The sequence below is a fragment of the Cetorhinus maximus genome, unplaced genomic scaffold, assembly GCF_964194155.1.
Source record: "Cetorhinus maximus unplaced genomic scaffold, sCetMax3.hap1.1 HAP1_SCAFFOLD_214, whole genome shotgun sequence".
NCBI classification, from domain to species: domain Eukaryota; kingdom Metazoa; phylum Chordata; class Chondrichthyes; order Lamniformes; family Cetorhinidae; genus Cetorhinus; species Cetorhinus maximus.
This window is the reverse complement of record NW_027596186.1, coordinates 627,464-647,183: the sequence shown is the minus strand read 5'-3', so window position 1 is coordinate 647,183 and position 19,720 is coordinate 627,464.

Below are 19,720 nucleotides of genomic sequence, written 5' to 3'. Positions count from 1 at the left end.
CCCACTGTCACACTGGATACAAGAGTGTAACCACACACTGCGCACTGTCACACTGGATACAGGAGTGTAACAACACTCTGCCCACCGTCACACTGGATACAGGAGTGTAACCACACTCTTCCACTGTCACACTGGATACAGGAGTGTAACCACACTCTGCCCACTGTCACACTGGATACAGGAGTGTAACCACACTCTGCCCACCGTCACACTGGATACAGGAGTGTAACCACACACTGCCCACTGTCACACTGGATACAGGTGTGTAACCACACTCTGCCCACCGTCACACTTGATACAGGAGTGTAACCACACACTGCCCACTGTCACACTGGATACAGGTGTGTAACCACGCACTGCCCACTGTCACACTGGATACAGGAGTGTAAACACACACTGCGCACTGTCACACTGGATACAGGAGTGTAACCACACACTGCCCACTGTCACACTGGATACAAGAGTGTAACCACACACTGCCCACTGTCACACTGGATACAAGTGTGTAACCACACTCTGCCCACTGTCACACTGGATACAGGAGTGTAACCACACACTGCGCACTGTCACACTGGATACAAGAGTGTAACCACACACTGCCCACTGTCACACTGGATACAAGTGTGTAACCACACTCTGCCCACCGTCACACTGGATACAGGAGTGTAACCACATACTGCCCACTGTCACACTGGATACAAGAGTGTAACCACACACTGCCCACTGTCACACTGGATACAAGAGTGTAACCACACACTGCGCACTGTCACACTGGATACAGGAGTGTAACCACACTCTGCCCACCGTCACACTGGATACAGGAGTATAACCACACTCTGCCCACTGTCACACTGGATACAGGAGTGTAACCACACTCTGCCCACTGTCACACTGGATACAAGAGTGTAACCACACACTGCCCACTGTCACACTGGATACAAGAGTGTAACCACACACTGCGCACTGTCACACTGGATACAGGAGTGTAACCACACTCTGCCCACCGTCACACTGGATACAGGAGTGTAACCACACTCTGCCCACTGTCACACTGGATACAGGAGTGTAACCACACTCTGCCCACTGTCACACTGGATACAGGAGTGTAAACACACACTGCCCACTGTCACACTGGATACAAGAGTGTAACCACACACTGCCCACTGTCACACTGGATACAGGAGTGTAACCACACTCTGCCCACCGTCACACTGGATACAGGAGTGTAACCACACACTGCCCACTGTCACACTGGATACAAGAGTGTAACCACACACTGCGCACTGTCACACTGGATACAGGAGTGTAACAACACTCTGCCCACCGTCACACTGGATACAGGAGTGTAACCACACTCTTCCACTGTCACACTGGATACAGGAGTGTAACCACACTCTGCCCACTGTCACACTGGATACAGGAGTGTAACCACACTCTGCCCACCGTCACACTGGATACAGGAGTGTAACCACACACTGCCCACTGTCACACTGGATACAGGTGTGTAACCACACTCTGCCCACCGTCACACTTGATACAGGAGTGTAACCACACACTGCCCACTGTCACACTGGATACAGGTGTGTGACCACGCACTGCCCACTGTCACACTGGATACAGGAGTGTAAACACACACTGCGCACTGTCACACTGGATACAGGAGTGTAACCACACACTGCCCACTGTCACACTGGATACAAGTGTGTAACCACACTCTGCCCACTGGATACAGGAGTGTAACCACACACTGCGCACTGTCACACTGGATACAGAAAAGTGGCCACACACTGCCCACAGTCACAATGGATACAGGAATAAAGCCACACACTGCCCACTGTCACACTGGTTACAGGAGTGTAACCACACTCTGCCCACTGTCACACTGGATACAGGAGTGTAACCACACACTGCGCACTGTCACACTGGATACAGAAAAGTGGCCACACACTTCCCACAGTCACAATGGATACAGGAGTAAAGCCACACACTGCCCACGGTCACACTGGTTACAGGAGTGTAACCACACACTGCCCACTGTCACACTGGATACAGGAGTGCAACCACACACTGCCCACTGTCACACTGGATACAGGAGTGTAACCACACACTGCCCACTGTCACACTGGATACAGGAGTGTAACCACACTCTACCCACTGTCACACTGGATACAGGAGTGTAACCACACACTGCCCACTGTCACACTGGATACAGGAGTGTAACCACACACTGCCCACGGTCACACTGGTTACAGGAGTGTAACCACACACTGCGCACTGTCACACTGGATACAGGAGTGTAACCACACACTGCCCACTGTCACACTGGATACAGGAGTGTAACCACACACTGCCCACGGTCACACTGGTTACAGGAGTGTAACCACACTCTGCCCACTGTCACACTGGATACAGGAGTGTAACCACACACTGCCCACGGTCACACTGGTTACAGGAGTGTAACCACACACTGCCCACTGTCACACTGGATACAGGAGTGCAACCACACACTGCCCACTGTCACACTGGATACAGGAGTGTAACCACACACTGCCCACGGTCACACTGGTTACAGGAGTGTAACCACACACTGCCCACTGTCACACTGGATACAGGAGTGCAACCACACACTGCCCACTGTCACACTGGATACAGGAGTGTAACCACACACTGCCCACTGTCACACTGGATACAGGAGTGTAACCACACTCTACCCACTGTCACACTGGATACAGGAGTGTAACCACACACTGCCCACTGTCACACTGGATACAGGAGTGTAACCACACACTGCCCACGGTCACACTGGTTACAGGAGTGTAACCACACACTGCGCACTGTCACACTGGATACAGGAGTGTAACCACACACTGCCCACTGTCACACTGGATACAGGAGTGTAACCACACTCTGCCCACTGTCACACTGGATACAGGAGTGTAACCACACTCTGCCCACTGTCACACTGGATACAGGAGTGTAACCACACTCTGCCCACCGTCACACTGGATACAGGAGTGTAACCACACTCTGCCCACTGTCACACTGGATACAGGAGTGTAACCACACTCTGCCCACCGTCACACTGGATACAGGAGTGTAACCACACACTGCCCACTGTCACACTGGATACAAGAGTGTAACCACACACTGCGCACTGTCACACTGGATACAGGAGTGTAACCACACTCTGCCCACCGTCACACTGGATACAGGAGTGTAACCACACTCTGCCCACTGTCACACTGGATACAGGAGTGTAACCACACTCTGCCCACTGTCACACTGGATACAGGAGTGTAACCACACTCTGCCCACCGTCACACTGGATACAGGAGTGTAACCACACTCTGCCCACTGTCACACTGGATACAGGAGTGTAACCACACTCTGCCCACCGTCACACTGGATACAGGAGTGTAACCACACACTGCCCACTGTCACACTGGATACAGGTGTGTAACCACGCACTGCGCACTGTCACACTGGATACAGGAGTGTAAACACACACTGCCCACTGTCACACTGGATACAGGTGTGTAACCACACACTGCCCACTGTCACACTGGATACAGGAGTGTAACCACACACTGCGCACTGTCACACTGGATACAGGAGTGTAAACACACACTGCCCACTGTCACACTGGATACAGGTGTGTAACCACGCACTGCCCACTGTCACACTCAATATGAGAGTGTAACCACACACTGCCCACTGTCACACTCAATATGAGAGTGTAACCACACACTGCCCACTGTCACACTCAATATGAGAGTGTAACCACACACTGCCCACTGTCACACTCAATATGAGAGTGTAACCACACACTGCCCACTGTCACACTCAATATGAGAGTGTAACCACACACTGCCCACTGTCACACTCAATATGAGAGTGTAACCACACACTGCCCACTGTCACACTGGATACAGGAGTGTAACCACACTCTGCCCACTGTCACACTGGATACAGGAGTGTAACCACACTCTGCCCACCGTCACACTGGATACAGGAGTGTAACCACACTCTGCCCACTGTCACACTGGATACAGGAGTGTAACCACACTCTGCCCACCGTCACACTGGATACAGGAGTGTAACCACACACTGCCCACTGTCACACTGGATACAAGAGTGTAACCACACACTGCGCACTGTCACACTGGATACAGGAGTGTAACAACACTCTGCCCACCGTCACACTGGATACAGGAGTGTAACCACACTCTTCCACTGTCACACTGGATACAGGAGTGTAACCACACTCTGCCCACTGTCACACTGGATACAGGAGTGTAACCACACTCTGCCCACCGTCACACTGGATACAGGAGTGTAACCACACACTGCCCACTGTCACACTGGATACAGGTGTGTAACCACACTCTGCCCACCGTCACACTTGATACAGGAGTGTAACCACACACTGCCCACTGTCACACTGGATACAGGTGTGTAACCACGCACTGCCCACTGTCACACTGGATACAGGAGTGTAAACACACACTGCGCACTGTCACACTGGATACAGGAGTGTAACCACACACTGCCCACTGTCACACTGGATACAAGAGTGTAACCACACACTGCCCACTGTCACACTGGATACAAGTGTGTAACCACACTCTGCCCACTGGATACAGGAGTGTAACCACACACTGCGCACTGTCACACTGGATACAGAAAAGTGGCCACACACTGCCCACAGTCACAATGGATACAGGAATAAAGCCACACACTGCCCACTGTCACACTGGTTACAGGAGTGTAACCACACTCTGCCCACTGTCACACTGGATACAGGAGTGTAACCACACACTGCGCACTGTCACACTGGATACAGAAAAGTGGCCACACACTTCCCACAGTCACAATGGATACAGGAGTAAAGCCACACACTGCCCACGGTCACACTGGTTACAGGAGTGTAACCACACACTGCCCACTGTCACACTGGATACAGGAGTGCAACCACACACTGCCCACTGTCACACTGGATACAGGAGTGTAACCACACACTGCCCACTGTCACACTGGTTACAGGAGTGTAACCACACACTGCCCACTGTCACACTGGATACAGGAGTGTAACCACACTCTGCCCACTGTCACACTGGATACAGGAGTGTAACCACACACTGCCCACTGTCACACTGGATACAGGAGTGTAACCACACACTGCCCACGGTCACACTGGTTACAGGAGTGTAACCACACACTGCCCACTGTCACACTGGATACAGGAGTGTAACCACACACTGCCCACTGTCACACTGGATACAGGAGTGTAACCACACTCTGCCCACTGTCACACTGGATACAGGAGTGTAACCACACTCTGCCCACTGTCACACTGGATACAGGAGTGTAACCACACTCTGCCCACCGTCACACTGGATACAGGAGTGTAACCACACTCTGCCCACTGTCACACTGGATACAGGAGTGTAACCACACTCTGCCCACCGTCACACTGGATACAGGAGTGTAACCACACACTGCCCACTGTCACACTGGATACAAGAGTGTAACCACACACTGCGCACTGTCACACTGGATACAGGAGTGTAACAACACTCTGCCCACCGTCACACTGGATACAGGAGTGTAACCACACTCTTCCACTGTCACACTGGATACAGGAGTGTAACCACACTCTGCCCACTGTCACACTGGATACAGGAGTGTAACCACACTCTGCCCACCGTCACACTGGATACAGGAGTGTAACCACACACTGCCCACTGTCACACTGGATACAGGTGTGTAACCACACTCTGCCCACCGTCACACTTGATACAGGAGTGTAACCACACACTGCCCACTGTCACACTGGATACAGGTGTGTAACCACGCACTGCCCACTGTCACACTGGATACAGGAGTGTAAACACACACTGCGCACTGTCACACTGGATACAGGAGTGTAACCACACACTGCCCACTGTCACACTGGATACAAGAGTGTAACCACACACTGCCCACTGTCACACTGGATACAAGTGTGTAACCACACTCTGCCCACTGTCACACTGGATACAGGAGTGTAACCACACACTGCGCACTGTCACACTGGATACAAGAGTGTAACCACACACTGCCCACTGTCACACTGGATACAAGTGTGTAACCACACTCTGCCCACCGTCACACTGGATACAGGAGTGTAACCACATACTGCCCACTGTCACACTGGATACAAGAGTGTAACCACACACTGCCCACTGTCACACTGGATACAAGAGTGTAACCACACACTGCGCACTGTCACACTGGATACAGGAGTGTAACCACACTCTGCCCACCGTCACACTGGATACAGGAGTATAACCACACTCTGCCCACTGTCACACTGGATACAGGAGTGTAACCACACTCTGCCCACTGTCACACTGGATACAAGAGTGTAACCACACACTGCCCACTGTCACACTGGATACAAGAGTGTAACCACACACTGCGCACTGTCACACTGGATACAGGAGTGTAACCACACTCTGCCCACCGTCACACTGGATACAGGAGTGTAACCACACTCTGCCCACTGTCACACTGGATACAGGAGTGTAACCACACTCTGCCCACTGTCACACTGGATACAGGAGTGTAAACACACACTGCCCACTGTCACACTGGATACAAGAGTGTAACCACACACTGCCCACTGTCACACTGGATACAGAAAAGTGGCCACACACTTCCCACAGTCACAATGGATACAGGAATAAAGCCACACACTGCCCACTGTCACACTGGTTACAGGAGTGTAACCACACACTGCCCACTGTCACACTGGATACAGGAGTGTAACCACACTCTGCCCACTGTCACACTGGATACAGGAGTGTAACCACACACTGCCCACTGTCACACTGGATACAGGAGTGTAACCACACACTGCCCACGGTCACACTGGTTACAGGAGTGTAACCACACACTGCCCACTGTCACACTGGATACAGGAGTGTAACCACACACTGCCCACTGTCACACTGGATACAGGAGTGTAACCACACTCTGCCCACTGTCACACTGGATACAGGAGTGTAACCACACTCTGCCCACTGTCACACTGGATACAGGAGTGTAACCACACTCTGCCCACCGTCACACTGGATACAGGAGTGTAACCACACTCTGCCCACTGTCACACTGGATACAGGAGTGTAACCACACTCTGCCCACCGTCACACTGGATACAGGAGTGTAACCACACACTGCCCACTGTCACACTGGATACAAGAGTGTAACCACACACTGCGCACTGTCACACTGGATACAGGAGTGTAACAACACTCTGCCCACCGTCACACTGGATACAGGAGTGTAACCACACTCTTCCACTGTCACACTGGATACAGGAGTGTAACCACACTCTGCCCACTGTCACACTGGATACAGGAGTGTAACCACACTCTGCCCACCGTCACACTGGATACAGGAGTGTAACCACACACTGCCCACTGTCACACTGGATACAGGTGTGTAACCACACTCTGCCCACCGTCACACTTGATACAGGAGTGTAACCACACACTGCCCACTGTCACACTGGATACAGGTGTGTAACCACGCACTGCCCACTGTCACACTGGATACAGGAGTGTAAACACACACTGCGCACTGTCACACTGGATACAGGAGTGTAACCACACACTGCCCACTGTCACACTGGATACAAGTGTGTAACCACACTCTGCCCACTGGATACAGGAGTGTAACCACACACTGCGCACTGTCACACTGGATACAGAAAAGTGGCCACACACTGCCCACAGTCACAATGGATACAGGAATAAAGCCACACACTGCCCACTGTCACACTGGTTACAGGAGTGTAACCACACTCTGCCCACTGTCACACTGGATACAGGAGTGTAACCACACACTGCGCACTGTCACACTGGATACAGAAAAGTGGCCACACACTTCCCACAGTCACAATGGATACAGGAGTAAAGCCACACACTGCCCACGGTCACACTGGTTACAGGAGTGTAACCACACACTGCCCACTGTCACACTGGATACAGGAGTGCAACCACACACTGCCCACTGTCACACTGGATACAGGAGTGTAACCACACACTGCCCACTGTCACACTGGATACAGGAGTGTAACCACACTCTACCCACTGTCACACTGGATACAGGAGTGTAACCACACACTGCCCACTGTCACACTGGATACAGGAGTGTAACCACACACTGCCCACGGTCACACTGGTTACAGGAGTGTAACCACACACTGCGCACTGTCACACTGGATACAGGAGTGTAACCACACACTGCCCACTGTCACACTGGATACAGGAGTGTAACCACACACTGCCCACGGTCACACTGGTTACAGGAGTGTAACCACACTCTGCCCACTGTCACACTGGATACAGGAGTGTAACCACACACTGCCCACGGTCACACTGGTTACAGGAGTGTAACCACACACTGCCCACTGTCACACTGGATACAGGAGTGCAACCACACACTGCCCACTGTCACACTGGATACAGGAGTGTAACCACACACTGCCCACGGTCACACTGGTTACAGGAGTGTAACCACACACTGCCCACTGTCACACTGGATACAGGAGTGCAACCACACACTGCCCACTGTCACACTGGATACAGGAGTGTAACCACACACTGCCCACTGTCACACTGGATACAGGAGTGTAACCACACTCTACCCACTGTCACACTGGATACAGGAGTGTAACCACACACTGCCCACTGTCACACTGGATACAGGAGTGTAACCACACACTGCCCACGGTCACACTGGTTACAGGAGTGTAACCACACACTGCGCACTGTCACACTGGATACAGGAGTGTAACCACACACTGCCCACTGTCACACTGGATACAGGAGTGTAACCACACTCTGCCCACTGTCACACTGGATACAGGAGTGTAACCACACTCTGCCCACTGTCACACTGGATACAGGAGTGTAACCACACTCTGCCCACCGTCACACTGGATACAGGAGTGTAACCACACTCTGCCCACTGTCACACTGGATACAGGAGTGTAACCACACTCTGCCCACCGTCACACTGGATACAGGAGTGTAACCACACACTGCCCACTGTCACACTGGATACAAGAGTGTAACCACACACTGCGCACTGTCACACTGGATACAGGAGTGTAACCACACTCTGCCCACCGTCACACTGGATACAGGAGTGTAACCACACTCTGCCCACTGTCACACTGGATACAGGAGTGTAACCACACTCTGCCCACTGTCACACTGGATACAGGAGTGTAACCACACTCTGCCCACCGTCACACTGGATACAGGAGTGTAACCACACTCTGCCCACTGTCACACTGGATACAGGAGTGTAACCACACTCTGCCCACCGTCACACTGGATACAGGAGTGTAACCACACTCTGCCCACCGTCACACTGGATACAGGAGTGTAACCACACACTGCCCACTGTCACACTGGATACAGGTGTGTAACCACACTCTGCCCACCGTCACACTGGATACAGGAGTGTAACCACACACTGCCCACTGTCACACTGGATACAGGTGTGTAACCACGCACTGCGCACTGTCACACTGGATACAGGAGTGTAAACACACACTGCCCACTGTCACACTGGATACAGGTGTGTAACCACACACTGCCCACTGTCACACTGGATACAGGAGTGTAACCACACACTGCGCACTGTCACACTGGATACAGGAGTGTAAACACACACTGCCCACTGTCACACTGGATACAGGTGTGTAACCACGCACTGCCCACTGTCACACTCAATATGAGAGTGTAACCACACACTGCCCACTGTCACACTCAATATGAGAGTGTAACCACACACTGCCCACTGTCACACTCAATATGAGAGTGTAACCACACACTGCCCACTGTCACACTCAATATGAGAGTGTAACCACACACTGCCCACTGTCACACTCAATATGAGAGTGTAACCACACACTGCCCACTGTCACACTCAATATGAGAGTGTAACCACACACTGCCCACTGTCACACTGGATACAGGAGTGTAACCACACTCTGCCCACTGTCACACTGGATACAGGAGTGTAACCACACTCTGCCCACCGTCACACTGGATACAGGAGTGTAACCACACTCTGCCCACTGTCACACTGGATACAGGAGTGTAACCACACTCTGCCCACCGTCACACTGGATACAGGAGTGTAACCACACACTGCCCACTGTCACACTGGATACAAGAGTGTAACCACACACTGCGCACTGTCACACTGGATACAGGAGTGTAACAACACTCTGCCCACCGTCACACTGGATACAGGAGTGTAACCACACTCTTCCACTGTCACACTGGATACAGGAGTGTAACCACACTCTGCCCACTGTCACACTGGATACAGGAGTGTAACCACACTCTGCCCACCGTCACACTGGATACAGGAGTGTAACCACACACTGCCCACTGTCACACTGGATACAGGTGTGTAACCACACTCTGCCCACCGTCACACTTGATACAGGAGTGTAACCACACACTGCCCACTGTCACACTGGATACAGGTGTGTAACCACGCACTGCCCACTGTCACACTGGATACAGGAGTGTAAACACACACTGCGCACTGTCACACTGGATACAGGAGTGTAACCACACACTGCCCACTGTCACACTGGATACAAGAGTGTAACCACACACTGCCCACTGTCACACTGGATACAAGTGTGTAACCACACTCTGCCCACTGGATACAGGAGTGTAACCACACACTGCGCACTGTCACACTGGATACAGAAAAGTGGCCACACACTGCCCACAGTCACAATGGATACAGGAATAAAGCCACACACTGCCCACTGTCACACTGGTTACAGGAGTGTAACCACACTCTGCCCACTGTCACACTGGATACAGGAGTGTAACCACACACTGCGCACTGTCACACAGGATACAGAAAAGTGGCCACACACTTCCCACAGTCACAATGGATACAGGAGTAAAGCCACACACTGCCCACGGTCACACTGGTTACAGGAGTGTAACCACACACTGCCCACTGTCACACTGGATACAGGAGTGCAACCACACACTGCCCACTGTCACACTGGATACAGGAGTGTAACCACACACTGCCCACTGTCACACTGGATACAGGAGTGTAACCACACTCTACCCACTGTCACACTGGATACAGGAGTGTAACCACACACTGCCCACTGTCACACTGGATACAGGAGTGTAACCACACACTGCCCACGGTCACACTGGTTACAGGAGTGTAACCACACACTGCGCACTGTCACACTGGATACAGGAGTGTAACCACACACTGCCCACCGTCACACTGGATACAGGAGTGTAACCACACACTGCCCACTGTCACACTGGATACAGGAGTGTAACCACACACTGCCCACTGTCACACTGGATACAGGAGTGTAACCACACACTGCCCACTGTCACACTGGATACAGGAGTGTAACCACACACTGCCCACTGTCACACTGGATACAGGAGTGTAACCACACACTGCCCACTGTCACACTGGATACAGGAGTGTAACCACACACTGCGCACTGTCACACTGGATACAGGAGTGTAACCACACACTGCCCACGGTCACACTGGTTACAGGAGTGTAACCACACTCTGCCCACTGTCACACTGGATACAGGAGTGTAACCACACACTGCCCACGGTCACACTGGTTACAGGAGTGTAACCACACACTGCCCACTGTCACACTGGATACAGGAGTGCAACCACACACTGCCCACTGTCACACTGGATACAGGAGTGTAACCACACACTGCCCACGGTCACACTGGTTACAGGAGTGTAACCACACACTGCCCACTGTCACACTGGATACAGGAGTGCAACCACACACTGCCCACTGTCACACTGGATACAGGAGTGTAACCACACACTGCCCACTGTCACACTGGATACAGGAGTGTAACCACACTCTACCCACTGTCACACTGGATACAGGAGTGTAACCACACACTGCGCACTGTCACACTGGATACAGGAGTGTAACCACACTCTGCCCACTGTCACACTGGATACAGGAGTGTAACCACACTCTGCCCACTGTCACACTGGATACAGGAGTGTAACCACACTCTGCCCACCGTCACACTGGATACAGGAGTGTAACCACACTCTGCCCACTGTCACACTGGATACAGGAGTGTAACCACACTCTGCCCACCGTCACACTGGATACAGGAGTGTAACCACACACTGCCCACTGTCACACTGGATACAAGAGTGTAACCACACACTGCGCACTGTCACACTGGATACAGGAGTGTAACCACACTCTGCCCACTGTCACACTGGATACAGGAGTGTAACCACACACTGCCCACTGTCACACTGGATACAGGAGTGTAACCACACACTGCCCACTGTCACACTGGATACAGGAGTGTAACCACACACTGCCCACTGTCACACTGGATACAGGAGTGTAACCACACACTGCGCACTGTCACACTGGATACAGGAGTGTAACCACACACTGCCCACGGTCACACTGGTTACAGGAGTGTAACCACACTCTGCCCACTGTCACACTGGATACAGGAGTGTAACCACACACTGCCCACGGTCACACTGGTTACAGGAGTGTAACCACACACTGCCCACTGTCACACTGGATACAGGAGTGCAACCACACACTGCCCACTGTCACACTGGATACAGGAGTGTAACCACACACTGCCCACGGTCACACTGGTTACAGGAGTGTAACCACACACTGCCCACTGTCACACTGGATACAGGAGTGCAACCACACACTGCCCACTGTCACACTGGATACAGGAGTGTAACCACACACTGCCCACTGTCACACTGGATACAGGAGTGTAACCACACTCTACCCACTGTCACACTGGATACAGGAGTGTAACCACACACTGCGCACTGTCACACTGGATACAGGAGTGTAACCACACTCTGCCCACTGTCACACTGGATACAGGAGTGTAACCACACTCTGCCCACTGTCACACTGGATACAGGAGTGTAACCACACTCTGCCCACCGTCACACTGGATACAGGAGTGTAACCACACTCTGCCCACTGTCACACTGGATACAGGAGTGTAACCACACTCTGCCCACCGTCACACTGGATACAGGAGTGTAACCACACACTGCCCACTGTCACACTGGATACAAGAGTGTAACCACACACTGCGCACTGTCACACTGGATACAGGAGTGTAACCACACTCTGCCCACCGTCACACTGGATACAGGAGTGTAACCACACTCTGCCCACTGTCACACTGGATACAGGAGTGTAACCACACTCTGCCCACTGTCACACTGGATACAGGAGTGTAACCACACTCTGCCCACCGTCACACTGGATACAGGAGTGTAACCACACTCTGCCCACTGTCACACTGGATACAGGAGTGTAACCACACTCTGCCCACCGTCACACTGGATACAGGAGTGTAACCACACTCTGCCCACCGTCACACTGGATACAGGAGTGTAACCACACACTGCCCACTGTCACACTGGATACAGGTGTGTAACCACACTCTGCCCACCGTCACACTGGATACAGGAGTGTAACCACACACTGCCCACTGTCACACTGGATACAGGTGTGTAACCACGCACTGCGCACTGTCACACTGGATACAGGAGTGTAAACACACACTGCCCACTGTCACACTGGATACAGGTGTGTAACCACACACTGCCCACTGTCACACTGGATACAGGAGTGTAACCACACACTGCGCACTGTCACACTGGATACAGGAGTGTAAACACACACTGCCCACTGTCACACTGGATACAGGTGTGTAACCACGCACTGCCCACTGTCACACTCAATATGAGAGTGTAACCACACACTGCCCACTGTCACACTCAATATGAGAGTGTAACCACACACTGCCCACTGTCACACTCAATATGAGAGTGTAACCACACACTGCCCACTGTCACACTCAATATGAGAGTGTAACCACACACTGCCCACTGTCACACTCAATATGAGAGTGTAACCACACACTGCCCACTGTCACACTGGATACAGGAGTGTAACCACACTCTGCCCACTGTCACACTGGATACAGGAGTGTAACCACACACTGCCCACTGTCACACTGTCTCACAGACTAGTCAAGTAACAGCCTGACACAGTCATCCTCACGGAATCATACCTTACAGATAATGTCCCAGACACCACCATCACCATCCCTGGGTATGTCCTGTCCCACTGGCAGAGGTGGGGGCACAGTGATATACAGTCGGGAGGGAGTTTCCCTGGGAATCCTCAACATCGACTCCGGACCCCGTGAAGTCTTATGGCATCAGGTCAGACATGGGCGAGGAAACCTCCTGCTGATTACCACGTTCCGCCCTCCCTCAGCTGATGAATCAGTGCTCCTACATGTTGAACACCACCTGGAGGAAGCACTGAGGGTGGCAAGGGTGCAGAATGTACTCTGGGTGGGGAACTTCAATGTCCATCAATGTTCATCACCAAGAGTGGCTTGGTAACACCACTACTGACCGAGCTGGCTGAGTCCTAAAGGACATAGATGCTAGACTGGGTCTGCGGCAGGCGGTGAGGGAACCAACAAGAGGGAAGAACACACTTGACCTCATCCTCACCAACCTGTCTGCCACAGATGCATCTGTCCATGGCAGTATCGGTAGGAGTGATCACTGCACAGTCATTGTGGAGACAAAGTCCCACCTTCACATTGAGGATACCCTCCATCGTGTTGTGTGGCATTACCCCTGTGCTAAATGGGATAGATTTCGAACAGATCTAGCAACTCAAGACTGGGCATCCATGAGGCGCTGTGGGCCATCAGCAGCAGCAGAATTGTACTCGAACACAATCTGTAACCTCATGGCCCAGCATATCCCCCACTCTACCATTACCATCAAGCCAGGGAATCAACACTGGTTCAATGAAGAGTGCAGGAGGGCATGCCAGGAACAGCACCAGGCATACATAAAAATAAGGTGTCAACCTGGTGAAGCTGTAACATAGGACTACTGTGCCAAACAGCATAAGCAGCAAGTGATAGACAGAGCTAAGTGACCCCACAACAGCGGATTAGATCTAAGCTCTGCAGTCCTGCCACATCCAGTCGTGAATGGTGGTGGACAATTAAACAACTCACTGGAGGAGGAGGCTCCACAGATATCCCCATTCTCAATGATGGAGGAGCCCAGCACATCAGTGCAAAAGATAAGGCCGAAGCAGTTGCAACAATCTTCAGCTAGAAGTGCCGAGTGGATGATCCATCACGGCCTCCTCCGGAGGTCCCCAGCATCACAGATGCCAGTCTTCAGCTAATTCGATTCTCTCCACATGATATCAATAAACGTCTGAAGGCACTGGATACTGCAAAGGCTATGGGCCCTGACAATATTCCGGCAATAGCACTGAAGACTTGTGCTCCAGAACTTGCCGTGTCCCTAGCCAAGCTGTTCCAGTACAGCTACAACACTGGCATCTACCCGACAATGTGGAAAATTGCCCAGGTATGTCCTGTACACAAAAAGCAGGACAAATCCAACCCAACCAATTACCACCCATCAGTCTACTCTCCATCATCAGTAAAGTGATGGAAGGGGTCATCAACAGCGCTATCAAGCAGCACTTGCTTATCAATAACTTGCTTACTGATGCCCAGTTTGGGTTCCGCCAGGGCCACTCAGCTCCTGACCTCATTACAGCCTTGGTTCAAACATGGACAAAAGAGGTGAACTCCCGAGGTGAGGTGAGAGTGACTGCCCTTTACATCAAGGCAGCATTTGACCAAGTGTGACATCAAGGAGCCCTAGCAAAACTGGAGTAAATGGGAATCAGGGGGAAAAATCTCTGCTGGTTGGAGTCATACCCAGCACAAAGGAAGATGGTTGTGGTTGTTGGAGGTCAGTCATCTCAGCTCCAGGACATCACTGCAGGAGTTCCTCAGGGTAGTGTCCTCGGCCCAACCATCTTCATCAATGACCTTCGTTCCATCATAAGGTCAGAAGTGGGGATGTTCACTGATGATTGCACAATGTTCAGCACCATTCACGACTCCTCAGATACTGAAGCAGTCCATGTCCAAATGCAGCAAGACCTGAGCAATATCCAGGCTTGGGTTGACAAGTGGCAAGTGACATTCGTGCCACACAAGTGCCAGGCAATGACCATCTCCAACAAGAGAGAATCTAACCATCACGTCTTGATGTTCAATGGCATTACCAACACTGAATCCCCCACTATCAACATCCTTGGGATTACCATTGACCAGAAATTGAACTGGACTAGCCATATAAATACTGTGGCTACAAGAGCAGGTCAGAGGCTAGGAATCCTGCGGCAAGTAACTCACTTCCTGACTCCCCAAAGCCTGTCCACCATCTACAAGGCACAGGTCAGGAGTGTGATGGAATACTCTCCACTTGCCTGGATGAGTGCAGCTCCCACAACACTCAAGAAGCTCAACACTGTCCAAGACAAAGCAGCCCCGCTTGATTGGCATCTCATCCTCAAACATTCACTCCCTCCTCCACCGACGCACAATAGCAGCAGTGTGTACCATCTACAAGATGCACTGCAGGAATTCACCAAGGCTCTTTTGACAGCACCTTCCAAACCCAAAACCACTACCATCTAGAAGGACGAGGGCAGCAGATAGATGGGAACACCACCACCTGGAAGTTCCCCTCCAAGTCACTCATCATCCTGACTTGGAAATATATCGCCGTTCCTTCACTGTCACTGGGTCAATATCCTGGAACTCTCTCCCTAACAGCACTGTGGGTGTACCTACACCACATGGGCTGCAGCGGTTCAAGAAGGCAGCTCACCACCACCTTCTCAAGGGCAACTAAGGATTGGCAATAAATGCTGGCCCAGCCAGTGAAGATCACTTCATGTGAATGAATAAAAAAATACAGGAGAGTAGCCACATTCTTCCCACTGTCACTCTGGATACAAGTGTGTAACCATACACTGCCCACTGTCACACTGGATACAGGAGAGTAGCCACACACTGCCCACTGTCACACTGGATACAAGTGTGTAACCATACACTGCCCACTGTCACACTGGATACAGGAGAGTAGCCACACACTGCCCACTGTCACACTGGATACATGAGTGTAACCTCACACTGCCCACTGTCACACTGGATACATGAGTGTAACCTCACACTGCCCAACGTCACACTGGATACAGGAGAGTGGCCAAACACTTCTCACTGTCACACTGGTACAGGAGTGTAAGCACGCACTGCCCACTGTAACACTGGAAACAGGAGAGTGGCCAAACACTTCCCACTGTAACATTGGATACAGGAGAGTGGCCAAACACTTCTCACTGTCACACTGGTACAAGAGTGTAACCACGCACTGCCCACTGACACACTGGATACAGGAGAGTGACCACACACCTCACATTGTCACACTGGATACAGCAGTGACCACACACTGCCCACTGTATCTTTCGATGTAGTCAAGTACTGCCTATTGTTGCACTGGGTACATGAGCATAGCCACAAACTGTCCACTGTTGCATTGGGTACAGGGGTGTAGTCACACACTGCTCACCGTCATTCTGGGTACACTCTATCCACTTTCACACTGTGTACAGGGGTGAATCACACACTTCCCACTGTCACACTGCGTACAGGGGTGAATCGCACACTGCCCACTGTCACACCGTGTACAGGGGTGAATCACACACTGCCCACTGTCACACAGTGTACAGGGCTGAATCACACACTGCCCACTGTCACACTGTGTACAGGGGGAATCACACACTGCCCACTGTCACACTGTGTACAGGGGTGAATCACACACTGCCCACTGTCGCACTGTGTAAAGGGGTGAATCACAAACCGCCCACTGTCACACTGTGTACAGGGGTGAATCACACACCACCCACTGTCACACTGTGAACAGGGGTGAGTCAAACACCGCCCACTGTCACACTGTGTACAGGGGTGAATCACACACTGCCCACTGTCACACTGTACAGGGGTGAATCACACACTGCCCACTGGCACACTGTGTACAGGGGTGAATCACACACTGCCCACTGTCACACTGTGTACAGGGGTGAATCACACACTGCCCACTGTCACACTGTGTACAGGGGGAATCACACACTGCCCACTGTCACACTGTGTACAAGGGTGAATCACACACTGCCCACTGTCGCACTGTGTAAAGGGGTGAATCACACACCGCCCACTGTCACACTGTGTACAGTGGTGAATCACACTCCACCTACTGTCACACTGTGAACAGGGGTGAGTCAAACACCGCCCACTGTCACACTGTGTACAGGGGTGAATCACACACTGCCCACTGTCACACTGTACAGGGGTGAATCACACACTGCCCACTGTCACACTGTGTACAGGGGTGAATCACACACTGCCCACTGTCACACTGTGTACAGGGGTGAATGACACACTGCCCACTGTCGTACTGTGTACAGGGGTGAATCACACACCGCCCACTGTCACACTGTGTACAGGGGTGAATCACACACTGCCCACTGTCACACTGTGTACAGGGGTGAATCACACACCGCCCACTGTCACACTGTGTACAGGGTGAATCACACACTGCCCACTGTCATACTGTGTACAGGGGTGAATCACACACTGCCCACTGTCACACTGTGTACAGGGGTGAATCACACACCGCCCACTGTCACACTGTGTACAGGGTGAATCACACACTGACCACTGTCATGCTGTGTACAGGGGTGAATCACACACTGCCCACTGTCACACTGTGAACAGGGGTGAATCACACACTGCCCACTGTGTACAGGGGTGAATCACACACTGCCCACTGTCGCACTGTGTACAGGAGTGAATCACACACTGTCCACTGCCACACTGTGTACAGGGGTGAATCACACACTGCCCACTGTCACACTGTGTACAGGAGTGAATCACACACTGCCCACTGTCACACTGTGTACAGGGGTGAATGACACACCGCCCACTGTCACACTGTGTACAGGGGTGAATCACATACTGCCCACTGTCGTACTGTGTACAGGGGTGAATCACACACTGCCCACTGTCACACTGTGTACAGGGGTGAATCACACACTGCCCACGGTCACACTGTGTACAGGGGTGAATCACACACTGCCCACTGTCACACTGTGTACAGGGGTGAATCACATACTGCCCACTGTCACACTGTTTACAGGGGTGAATCACACACTGCCCACTGTCACACTGTGTACAGGGGTGAATCACACACTGCCCACTGTCACACTGTGTACAGGGGTGAATCACACACTGTACACTGCCACACTGTGTACAGGGGTGAATCACACACTGCCCACTGTCACACTGTGTACAGGGGTGAATCACACATCGCCCACTGTCACACTGTGTACAGGGGTGAATCACACACTGCCCACTGTCGTACTGTGTACAGGGGTAAATCACACACTGCGCACTGTCACACTGTGTACAGGGGTGAATAACACACTGCCCACGGTCACACTGTGTACAGGGGTGAATCACACACTGTCCACTGTCACACTGTGTACAGGGGTGAATCACACACTGTCCACTGTCACACTGTGTACAGGGGTGAATCACACACTGCCCACTATGTACAGGGGTGAATCACACACTGCCCACTGTCACACTGTGTACAGGGGTGAATCACACACCACCCACTGCCACACTGTGTACAGGGGA